Genomic DNA, 11,423 nt, shown 5'->3' with positions numbered 1-11,423 from the left:
TTCCAGGGGATGCTAGGTGTGCATAGGGGTCAAGTAAAAGTTGTGGGGTAGGAATTGTGATTAGATACACTGTTGACTGTGTAATACGTAATGTCGTTAGATATCCTAACGGGTGTTACATAAGTGTTAAAGTGACAATTAATGACACGGCTCTTAATCTGATATGTATATATGTTCCTAATAATCCACAGGATAGGAAAGAATTCATTTCTAACTTAGACAGTGTAATGCGTGGGAGTGAATTAGTCATTCTTGGTGGGGATTTTAACTGCTTTGAAAATATTATAGTGGATAGAATTGGGTCTGAGAAATGTTGGTATTGATGAGATTAATAGTATTAAATATGATTTTGAGTTGTGAGATATTTTTAGGAAGTTTCATCTGGACAAACGGTGCTACACTTGGTCAAGATGCCAATGCGCTAGTCGGCTTGATAGATTCTACCTTCCTAATGCTGTTCAGAGTTATGTAACTTTTGTGATGTTAAACATGTCTCCTTTTCTGATCATTCTTGTCCTATTGTTGATTTAAATTTTACGGATGTAATTACTTGGGGTCCGTTTTATTGGAAATGTAACACTTCTGTTTTGAATGACGATGAACTTGCTGTACAAATAAATGATGTCTTTGTAAGAATTTTTTCTGATTGTGACATTTGTGATGATACCTTAGTGGACAGGTGGGAGGCTTTCAAAAAGGATTGTAAAGATGCAATACGTAATTATTGTTCCCAAGTTTCATTGAGGAAAAAGAGCCAGTTGTTGGATCTACAAGATGAATTGAATGTAAGACAAACCCTGTTGTAAATAGTGATAAGATTGATAATGTAAAGAAGACTATTAATTGTTTAAATAGAGACAGACATGCGGGATCGGTTATTAGGGCTAAGGCTGTTCACTTTGATAAGGGGGAAAAGTCTACGAAGTATTTTATTAGAAGGGAAGTGGGGAGGGGGAAAAAGAAAATGATAAAGGAAATTAGGTGTCATGGGAATGAGTCTCAGTCCCATAAATCCCAGCATGAAATTGATAAATGTATCAGGTCATATTACAAACAATTGTACAGCAAGCAGGATACTGATTTTGTGTGTCAAGACGCGTTTCTATCAGAATTACCCAAGTTAAATGATAATTGTAAAGCTCTTTGTGAAGGCGCATTGACGGAACAAAAGCTGTTGTTTGCTGTAAATTGTATGTGTAAATACCATTCGCCTGGTTGTGATGGCTTACCGGCCGAGTTTTATGTAACGTTCTGGCCTCTGATTGGCAATGTATTTACTGAAGTTGTCAATTGTTGTTTTCGCTCCGGCAGTTTAAGTCCGTCCCAGCGGAGTGGTCTTATCACATTGCTATGTAAGGACCCCAATAATGCAACGGACATAAGGAATTGGAGGCCTATTAGTTTACTGAACGTAGATTACAAAATTGTGTCAAAAGCTTTATGTAATCGTTTAAAATCTGTTATTGGCAACGTGGTTAATCAGAACCAAACTTGTGGAATACCAGGTCGTAGTATATTCGACAATTTACATCTTTTACGTAATGTCTACGATTACGTGGAACTGAAAGATTTGAAGGCATGCTTTTTAAATTTAGATCAGGAGAAGGTTTTTGACAGGGTTGATTGGTCCTTTTTCTTCAAATGTTTAGAGATGTTTAATTTTGGTCCCGAATTTTGTGCATGGGTTAAATTACTGTACACAAATATATCCAGCAGTGTGATTGTAAATGGACACATAAGTAAACAATTTAGTTTAAATAGAGGAGTCCGCCAGGGGTGTTCCCTATCTCCACTGTTGTACGTTTTATCGTTAGAGCCGTTTATATCGGAGCGTAGGAAGTCCAGTGTGATTAATGGGGTTGCCATGCCGGGAACAACTAAGCAGGCTAAGGTTTCTGCCTTTGCGGATGACACTACGGCAATTCTCTCAGATGAAAGTTCCGTGGAAGAAGTGGTTACTTTGACAGAAAATTACGGCAGGGCATCTGGGGCAAAACTGAATCTGTCCAAGACCACTGTCCTACCTATTGGAAATTGGGATAGTTCGTTAGTGCCTGATTTAGGTTTGAATACTGTTCAGAATTCCAAAATTTGTGGAATTTTTTTTGGAAAAGACCAGGCGGAACTCAACTGTACTCGTGTCTTAAATAAAGTTAAGAAAAATATAACTTCTTGGTGTGGAAGATATTTAACTCTTAGGGGGAGGGCTGTACTAATTAACACTGTCGCCCTAGCGGTTTTATGGTTCACAGCACAATGTACTTTGTTACCTGCTAAATGTGTCACTCAAAGTACGCAGATAGTATTTAAATTTTTGTGGAATAATAAGCCTGAGAGTTTAAAGCGGGTTGTTGTGCACAATAAATTTAAGAATGGAGGTTTAAATGTTCATAATGTTGAGTGCAAAGCGAAAGCTTTAGCCGTACGACATGTATTCAAATTGGTTTATGGTACTGAGGCCGACTGGAAATATTTTGCGATTTACTGGTTAGGTTTATCTTTGAGAAGTGTTTGTCCTGAATTTGCCAGGCACAGTGTCCCACACTCAGAACGTAACACACCCTTCTACCAGTTTGCGATAAATGCTTTTAAGGAATTCTATAGTGGTCAAACGTTACCTTCTGTGATGTACCCTAGTAAAGTTATTTATGATCAGCTTGTCACGAAAGCCTTACAGGCACCACGGGTGATGTTAACATTTCCGCAGTTGAGATGGGAAGTTGTTTGGAAAACGGTGTTTCACAAGTTTTTAGATCATAACTTGATCAATTTCTGTTTTAAGCTTGTTCATGATATTTTGCACGTCAAAGAAAGACTACTGAGGCGTAATATCGCCACTGACGACTCCTGTGTATTTTGTTCTGGTTCGGAAACACAGGACCATTTGTTTGTTCAATGTCATATTGTCTCTCAGGTGTTCCGGGAATTCAGCCGGGTGTTTGTTCTTTATGGTCGCGTTTTGCCGAGTCTTGACACGGACACACTAATTTACAAATCGCTTAATTTTCCTCTTAGTCCGGAAGTGAGGGCTGTTGTGTTATGTATAATTACAGTGTTACAATTTTGCACTTGGTGTGCAAGAAATCAAGTGGTGTTTCAAAATGAGCAAAGAGATGCAAGTACGATCGTTGCCGTGGCTAAAGGTATGATTAAGACAAGAGTTCATGTTGATTTCTATCGGTTAAATCGGTCACTGTTTAAAAAGTATTGGTGTCACAACAAAAATCTTCTGTAGGATAGACAATGACAAGCTAGTTTATCTACTCCGCTAACAAAGTGATTTGATGATTACAAGAGTCACACAGCAGTCCCAACTTGTCTGTGATCTGTTTTGTTTTTAAGTGGGCTGCGCTGTGAATCTCAATATTATTCCGTTACTGATATGTCCCTGTGTATGTATGTTTTCGTAAACGTTTCTTGGGAGTAAATTCAATCTTGGAAAAAAAAAAAATCATTTCAGACTGTATATCAAATCACCTGTCGTGCTTGGCAGTCAACCTATTCAAAACCATTGTTATAACTAAAGTTTCTGAGTTGCCCAGGATTATGTTATAACCTGGCCTTTTTTCCACATGCTGGAACGGAATTTTAAAAACTGTAATCCATCCATTTTAGATCCAAATGTGCTCGGTTTTCTTTTCCAACTGGTACACGCCATGTTGCCGATAAACGAAAGGTCAAGAATCTAGGTTAATGTAACGGTGTCCAAAAATCTCGGGACTTGACGTTAATGAGACACTTTTACCGGTTAATATTCTATGCACTTTTTTTTGAACGGAATCATCAGAGATTTTAGTATTATAATAATACCAATATTTTTGTGCAATTTGGTAAAATTGTATTGCTTAATGATAAAGCGTCAGTCACGCTCCTCAATTATCGCTTGCTATCAGCTGAGTCAGGATGGCCGAGCTATCTAAGTCGCTGTATTCAGGTCGCAGTCTGGTTCTCCAGACGTGGGTTCGAATCCCACTTCTGACAACTATTTTTGAGAATTACAAAAATGTTTTTTGTGCCGTGTGTTGCAGTCAGCCTATTGAAAACCATTGTTATAACAAAAGTTTTTCAGTTGCGCTGAGTTATGTTATAACCTGGCCTTTTTCCACATGCAGGAATGGCATTTGAAAAGCCTTAATCCATCCATTATAGACCAAAATGTGCTCAGTTTTCTTTTCCAACAGGTACACGCCCTGTTGCCAATAAACGAAAGGCTAAGAATCTAGGTTAATGTAGCGGTGGCCAAAAAGCTCAAAACTCGACGTTGATGAGACACTTTTATCGGTTATTATTATATGCATTTTTTTAACGGAAAAACCTGGGATTACAGTATGGTAAAAATACAGACAAACTTTTTGATTCAATTAGGTGAAATTGTATTGCTTAACTTTGAAACGTCCGTCACGCTCCTGAATTGTAATTTGCTAACATATGAGTCAGGATGGCCGAGCGGTCTGAGGCGCTGCGTTCAGGTCGCAGTCTGGTTCTCCAGGCGTGGGTTCGAATCCCACTTCTGACAACTATTTTGGGGAAGTATTGAACTGTTTTTGTGCGTATTACACGGTGAAGGCGTCGAACTATTTTAAACACCTTTAAGCCAGATGCTTAATCATTTCAAATTGTATGTTACACAATCTGCCGTTTGTTACAGTCTATATATTTAAAACCATTCTTATAACTAAAGTTTTTCAGCTGCCTGGAATTATGTTAAAACCTGGCGTCTTTACAACATTCATAAATGACATTTAAAAAGCTTAAATCCACCCATTTTAGACCACGATGAGCTGAGTTTTCTCTTCCGGTTGGGACATGCCATGTAGCTGATAAACGATAGGCCAAGAAAATAGGCTGATCTAACGGTGGCCAAAAAAACTCTGGACTCGACACAAATGAGATGCTTTTACCGATCGTGTGACTGTATGTCACAGTTTGGTAAAATTGTATTGCTTAACTTTGAAACGTCTGTCACGCTCCTGAATTATAATTTGCTAATATGTGAGTCAGGATGGCCGAGCGGTGTGAGGCGCTGCGTTCAGGTCGCAGTCTGGTTCTCCAGGCGTGGGTTCGAATCCCACTTCTGACAACTATTTTGGGGAAGTATAAAACTAATTTTGTGCGTATTACACGGTGAACGCTTCGAACAATTTTAAACACCTTCAAGCCAGATGCTTAATCATTTCAGACTGTATGTCACACAATCTGCCGCGTGTTGCAGTCAACCTATTTAAAACCATTCTTATAACTAAACTTTCTAAGTTGCCCAGGATTATGTTATAACCTGGCCTTTTTTCCACATGCTGGAATGGAATTTTAAAATCTGTAATCCATCCATTTTAGATCCAAATGTGCTCGGTTTTCTTTTCCAACTGGTACACTCCATGTTGTCGATAAACGAAAGGCCAAGAATCTAGGTTAATGTAACAGTGGCCAAAAATCTCGGGACTTGACGTTGATGTGACACTTTTACCGGTTAATATTCTATGCATTTTTTTTATGAAGGGAATCACCAGAGATTTTAGTATTGTAATAATACCAATATTTTCATGCAGTTAGGTAAAATTGTATTGCTTAATGATAAAGCGTCAGTCACGCTCCTCAGTTATCGCTTGCTATCAGCTGAGTCAGGATGGCCGCGAGATGTAAGGCGCTGCGTTCAGGTCGCAGTTTGTTTCTTCAGGCGTGGGTTCGAATCCCACTTCTGACAACTATTTGTGGGAATTACAAAAATATTTTTTGTGCGCGTCACACGGTGAACGCTTCGCAGTACTTTAAACTCCTTTAACCCAGATGCTTAATCATCTCAGACTGTATATCAAATCACCTGTCGTGCTTGGCAGTCAACCTATTCATAACCATTGTTATAGCTAAAGTTTCTAAGTTGCCCAGAGTTCTGTTATAACCTGGTCTTTTTTCCACATGCAGGAATGGCATTTGAAAAGCCTTAATATGTCCATTATACACCAAAATGTGCTTAGTTTTCTTTTCCAACTGGTACACGCCATGTTGCCAATAAACGAAAGGCCAAGAATCTAGGTTAATGTAGCGGTGGCCAAAAAGCTCAGGACTCGACGTTGATAAGACACTTTTATCGGTTATTATTATATTCATTTTTTTTTAACGGAAAAACCTGAGATTTCAGTAATGTAAAAATACAGACAATTTTTTTTATTGAGTTTGGTAAAATTGTATTGCTTAACTTTGAAACGTCAGTCACGCTCCTGAATTGTAATTTGCTAACATGTGAGTCAGGATGGCCGAGCGGTCTAAGGCGCTGCGTTCAGGTCGCAGTCTGGTTCTCCAGGCGTGGGTTCGAATCCCACTTCTGACAACTATTTTGGGGAAGTATTAAACTGTTTTTGTGCGTATTACACGGTGAAGGCGTCGAACTATTTTAAACTCCTTTAAGCCAGATGCTTAATCATTTTAAATTGTATGTTACACATTCTGCCGTTTGTTACAGTCTATATATTTAAAACCATTCTTATAACTAAAGTTTTTCAGCTGCCTGGAATTATGTTAAAACCTGGCGTCTTTACAACATTCATAAATGACATTTAAAAAGCTTAAATCCACCCATTTTAGACCACGATGAGCTGAGTTTTCTCTTCCGGTTGGGACATGCCATGTAGCTGATAAACGATAGGCCAAGAAAATAGGCTGATCTAACGGTGGCCAAAAAAACTCTGGACACGACACAAATGAGATGCTTTTACCGATTGTGTGACTGTATGTCACAGTTTGGTAAAATTGTATTGCTTAACTTTGAAACGTCAGTCACGCTCCTGAATTATAATTTGCTAATATGTGGGTCAGGATGGCCGAGCGGTCTGAGGCGCTGAGTTCAGGTCGCAGTCTGGTTCTCCAGTCGTAGGTTCGAATCCCACTTCTGACAACTATTTTGGGGAAGTATAAAACTAATTTTGTGCGTATTACACGGTGAACAGGAGAGTGTGCTAGACGCCGAAGTGAACGGACGTGTCGGTTATTCTCTGCTGTTTACACATTTGTGCAACAACAACGCTTGTTTTTGAGACTGATTTTTTGGTGATCTGGGAGCCCACAGAGCTTGAGTTTGGCCAGTGGTTACTGTTTGGTGAAGGGCGTGTGCCCCGTTGGATCAGGTATGTCCAAGCCCGTGTCGTTTTCGCCTGTAAACAGGCCAAGCAGAACTTTGTCTGTGTCAATCTCTACACGAAGCAGCCCGGCATTTTCTACGGCTGTCCTGAGGGACTTTATTCCTTTTCTGTCAAGTGTGTTAAATATCAAGACAGAGCTAATAAGTTTTCAGAAGAATTATTTAAAGAAACACTTCTATCTCCGCGTGTCTACAGTGGCTGGGCATAATGCCCTAGTGAGTAAATCCAATGTTGTTATAAATGGAACGACGTGGTCCATTATGCCCGCGTCGTCAGTTTACCTGAATCTGACGGCCCACTGGGCACCGGATGAAATGTCAGATGACACTATCGAGGCAGCTTTGAAACCCTATGGTGAATGCCTGGGTGTGACGAAACCCAGATTTTCAGACCCGGAGCTCTCACATGTTCGGACAGGTATTCGGATTTACAGATTTAGGTGTCACAAAGTTCGTTATGTACCAAATTTTATTAATTTCGGTGGTGACATTGTTATGTTTACCTACCCCGGGCAAACTTATGAATGTCGGAAGTGTGGCCAAAAATCACACAAGGCGGCAGAGTGTAGAGCACTGTGGTGTTCTAACTGCGACGGTTTCTCCCCCCATGAGAATCCTCATACAGAGAAGGACTGTACAAATCCATGCCGAATGTGTGACTCAGGGCTTCATACGGTCAGTGACTGTTGTGCGAGAGCAATGTCGTACGCGGCGCGAGTTAAGGGAAACCTACCGACTATGCGCCAGTATAATAAGGAAGACGCCGTAAAACAAGATGACATTGATGTTGACGTCAGCGACGATGAAGACCCATTCAACGCACCTGCTATGGAACTGGTTCAAGACAGCGAGGAGAACGAAGACGAAATCGACGGGAATGGTGACGACAGCGCCGATGAAGACGTCAGCGACGACAGCGAGTCTGATAAGGAGATGGACGTCCGGGAGAATACTAAGAACACCGAAGAAGTGGATGTTGGTGATAATGAAACGTCATCAGCTGTCCCAAGGGTGAAGAATGTGGTCGTGGCTGACGTGCACGCTCCCGACGTGCGTTCACCAGTCCCAGTCGAGGAAAAGCGAGCTAAGTTGGACAATGGCAGTACAGCCGAAGAGGCAGCGTCATCTATCCCGCCCAGTTCCCATCCTACTGATTATGATGGTGTTGATGCCGATCAGTCGTCAGACTGTATGACGCCGACCCCATCTCAGGAGGGGGACACCATGCTTCTGGAATACAGGAAAAGAAAATCGCTTGCTTCTCGTGCGAGGCAGCGAATGAAAAGAGACAAATGATTTGTAGCGTAATTAGGACTCTCTTATTTGACCACAATGGGTATGTACGCTCTACCTTTACTTGTATAATGAGCTTAAATAATATTCGTTTTGGGACTTTAAACATTAATGGTTTACGGGATCCGTCTAAACAAGAACATGTCAAGCAATTTGTTTTCGATAAAGGAATTGATGTACTATTCTTACAGGAAACACACTTCGAAAACTATAATGACACTAAATATTTGCAAATCCCAGGCGATGCAAGGTGGGCGTATGGGTCAAATCGAAGTTGTGGGGTGGGAATAATTATTAGGTATACGGTAGACTGCTTTATACGGAAAATACAGAGGTGCCCTAACGGTCGCTACATAAGCCTTAGGGTTGAGCTCAACAACACTGCTTTAAACCTTGTTTGTGTATATGCCCCTAATAATCCAAAGGAAAGAAAAGAGTTTATTTCTAATCTAGATAATGTGATGCAGGGCAGTGAGTTGGTTATTATGGGTGGGGATTTTAATTGTGTTGAGAGCATTGAATTAGATAGAGCTGGCTGTGCCACTAATGTAAGGAATGATGGAGTGGACGAAATTAATAATTTGAAAAGAGATTTTGGTATTTGTGATATTTTTAGGAAACTGCATCCGGATAAGAATTGTTACACGTGGTCTAGGCTCCAGTGTGCCAGTAGATTGGATAGATTTTATATCCCTAACGCTGTGTTTAAGTATGTAACCCAGTGTGATGCTGTACATGTGTCTTTTTCTGATCATTCGTGTTTGTTTTTTGATATCTCTTTTGAAGATGTCATTTCATGGGGGCCGTTCTACTGGAAGTGTAATACTTCTGTGTTAAATGACACGGAGCTTGTTGATGATATTAAATCCGTCTTCCATGATATTTTCTCTGTCTGTACAACTGGTCATGCAGATCTAATAGACAGATGGGAGACATTTAAAGGGGAATGTAAAGATAGGATTCGGAGTTACTGTAAGGAAAAATCTATGAACAAAAAACGTGATTTGTTGGTACTTGAACAAGAATTAAATGCGTTGAAATCTAGTCCAATCATTAACTGTGAGCGTATTGACAATGTGAAAAAGACTCTAAATGCCCTTTATAAGTCGAATCATGCGGGAGCGGTTATCCGTGCTAAAGCTGTTCATTTTGATCAGGGAGAAAAACCAACCAAATATTTCATTAGACGAGAAGTTGGTAGGGGCAGAAAGAAGATGATCAAAAGTATTACTTGTCATAGTGATTCTTCAATATCCCATGAATCTCAGGAAGGCATTGCTAAGTGTATAAGGTCGTATTATATGAAATTGTATACTGAACAAGATACTGACTCCTCCATTCAAGATGAGTTCTTGTCATCGCTTCCGATGTTAAATGACGATTGTAAAACTGCCTGCGAAGGCCTTTTGACTGAACAGGAGTTGTTTTTTGCAGTAAAAAATATGTCTAAAAACCGTTCGCCGGGATGCGACGGTTTGCCAGCAGAGTTTTATGTACAATTTTGGCCACTGTTTTCGGGTGTGTTTACGGATGTAGTTAATCACTGTTTTAACTTGGGTAGATTAAGTAATTCACAGCGTTCTGGGTTAATCACACTATTATGTAAGGAGCCCGACAATGCCGAAAGCATAAAAAACTGGAGGCCAATTAGCTTACTAAATGTAGATTATAAGATTGTTTCTAAAGCTTTGTGCAATCGGTTAAAAAATGTGATCGATACAATTGTACTTCAGAATCAGACATGTGGAATACCAGGCCGAAGTATTTTTGACAACCTTCACTTATTACGAAATACATATGATTATGTTGAACAAAAAGATTTAAAAGGATGCTTTCTTAACTTAGACCAGGAGAAAGCCTTTGACAGAGTAGACTGGTCATTTTTGTTCAAATGTTTAGAGAAATTTAACTTCGGACCCGACTTTTGTAAGTGGGTGCAATTATTATATACTGACATTACAAGTAGTGTTATTGTGAACGGGCACATAACAGAAGAATTTAAACTGAGTCGAGGTGTCCGACAGGGTTGTTCTTTGTCACCATTACTGTATGTTTTGTCCTTAGAGCCCTTTATAGCCGCCATTAGAAACAATGACGAAATTAATGGTGTACGGTTACCCGGCACAAATAAGGAAACAAGAGTGTCCGCATTTGCAGATGATACGACTGCAATTTTATCTGAAGAGAGTTCTGTTCCGCATGTAATTAAACTAGCAGAAAGTTATGGAAAAGCCTCAGGAGCAAAACTCAACTTGTTGAAAAGCACGGTTCTTCCCATTGGTAGCTGGGACGAAACTAACGTGCACAGTGGTGGGCTTAACATCACTACAAATTCAAAGATTTGTGGGGTATTTTTTGGACCAGATCAAACAGAACTCAATTCTGAGCGTGTTTTAAGTAAGGTAAAGAAACATGTATCAGCATGGAATGGAAGATATTTGACCCTACGGGGGAGGTCTGTCTTAATTAATACAGTTGCTTTAGCTGTTTTATGGTTTTCTGCACAGTGTACTCTGTTGCCACCTAAATGTGTCAATCAATGTTCCCAAACTGTGTTCAGATTTTTGTGGGATAACAAGCCCGAAAGTTTGAAGAGAGTTGTCGTACATAATAAAATAGGGAATGGAGGTCTAAACGTACATAATATAGATTGTAAAATAAAAGCACTTGTTACTCGGCATGTTTTAAAATTAATTCATGGAACAACAGCGGAATGGAAATACTTTGCCATCTATTGGTTGGGTTTACCCCTAAGACATGTTTGTCGTGAATTCTGTCGTTCCAATATCCCACATTCTGAAAACATTCCACCTTTTTATAGACTGGCCTTGAGCGCCTGGAGAGAATTTACCACAGGTGTACAGCAACCTGTAACATTGTGTTCAAGCAGGTATATTTATGAATATTTTGTAACAAAAATAGTACATTGTCCAAGAGCAATGGTGTCTATGCCGCATTTGGACTGGGTTAGAATATGGAAAACTGTTTTTCATCAATT

The 11,423-nt window shown here is 39.8% G+C and overlaps 3 non-coding genes across 3 annotated transcripts; all 3 read left to right on the top strand.

Moving 5' to 3' along the window:
• Nucleotides 1-4,432: 4,432 nt before the first annotated feature.
• On the top strand, nt 4,433-4,516 carry Trnal-cag (transfer RNA leucine (anticodon CAG)). Its single transcript has one exon. It is a non-coding gene; the product is annotated as a tRNA-Leu (tRNA).
• A 480-nt stretch (nt 4,517-4,996) lies between these two features.
• On the top strand, nt 4,997-5,080 carry Trnal-cag (transfer RNA leucine (anticodon CAG)). Its single transcript has one exon. It is a non-coding gene; the product is annotated as a tRNA-Leu (tRNA).
• A 1,161-nt stretch (nt 5,081-6,241) lies between these two features.
• Nucleotides 6,242-6,325, top strand: Trnal-cag (transfer RNA leucine (anticodon CAG)). The gene has a single exon. It is a non-coding gene; the product is annotated as a tRNA-Leu (tRNA).
• The last annotated feature ends 5,098 nt before the right edge of the window (nt 6,326-11,423 follow it).

Source organism: Liolophura sinensis, chromosome 5 (genome assembly GCF_032854445.1).
Source record: "Liolophura sinensis isolate JHLJ2023 chromosome 5, CUHK_Ljap_v2, whole genome shotgun sequence".
NCBI classification, from domain to species: Eukaryota; Metazoa; Mollusca; class Polyplacophora; order Chitonida; family Chitonidae; genus Liolophura; species Liolophura sinensis.
The sequence above is the reverse complement of the archived record's forward strand: the minus strand, read 5'-3'. Positions and strand labels throughout refer to the sequence as shown.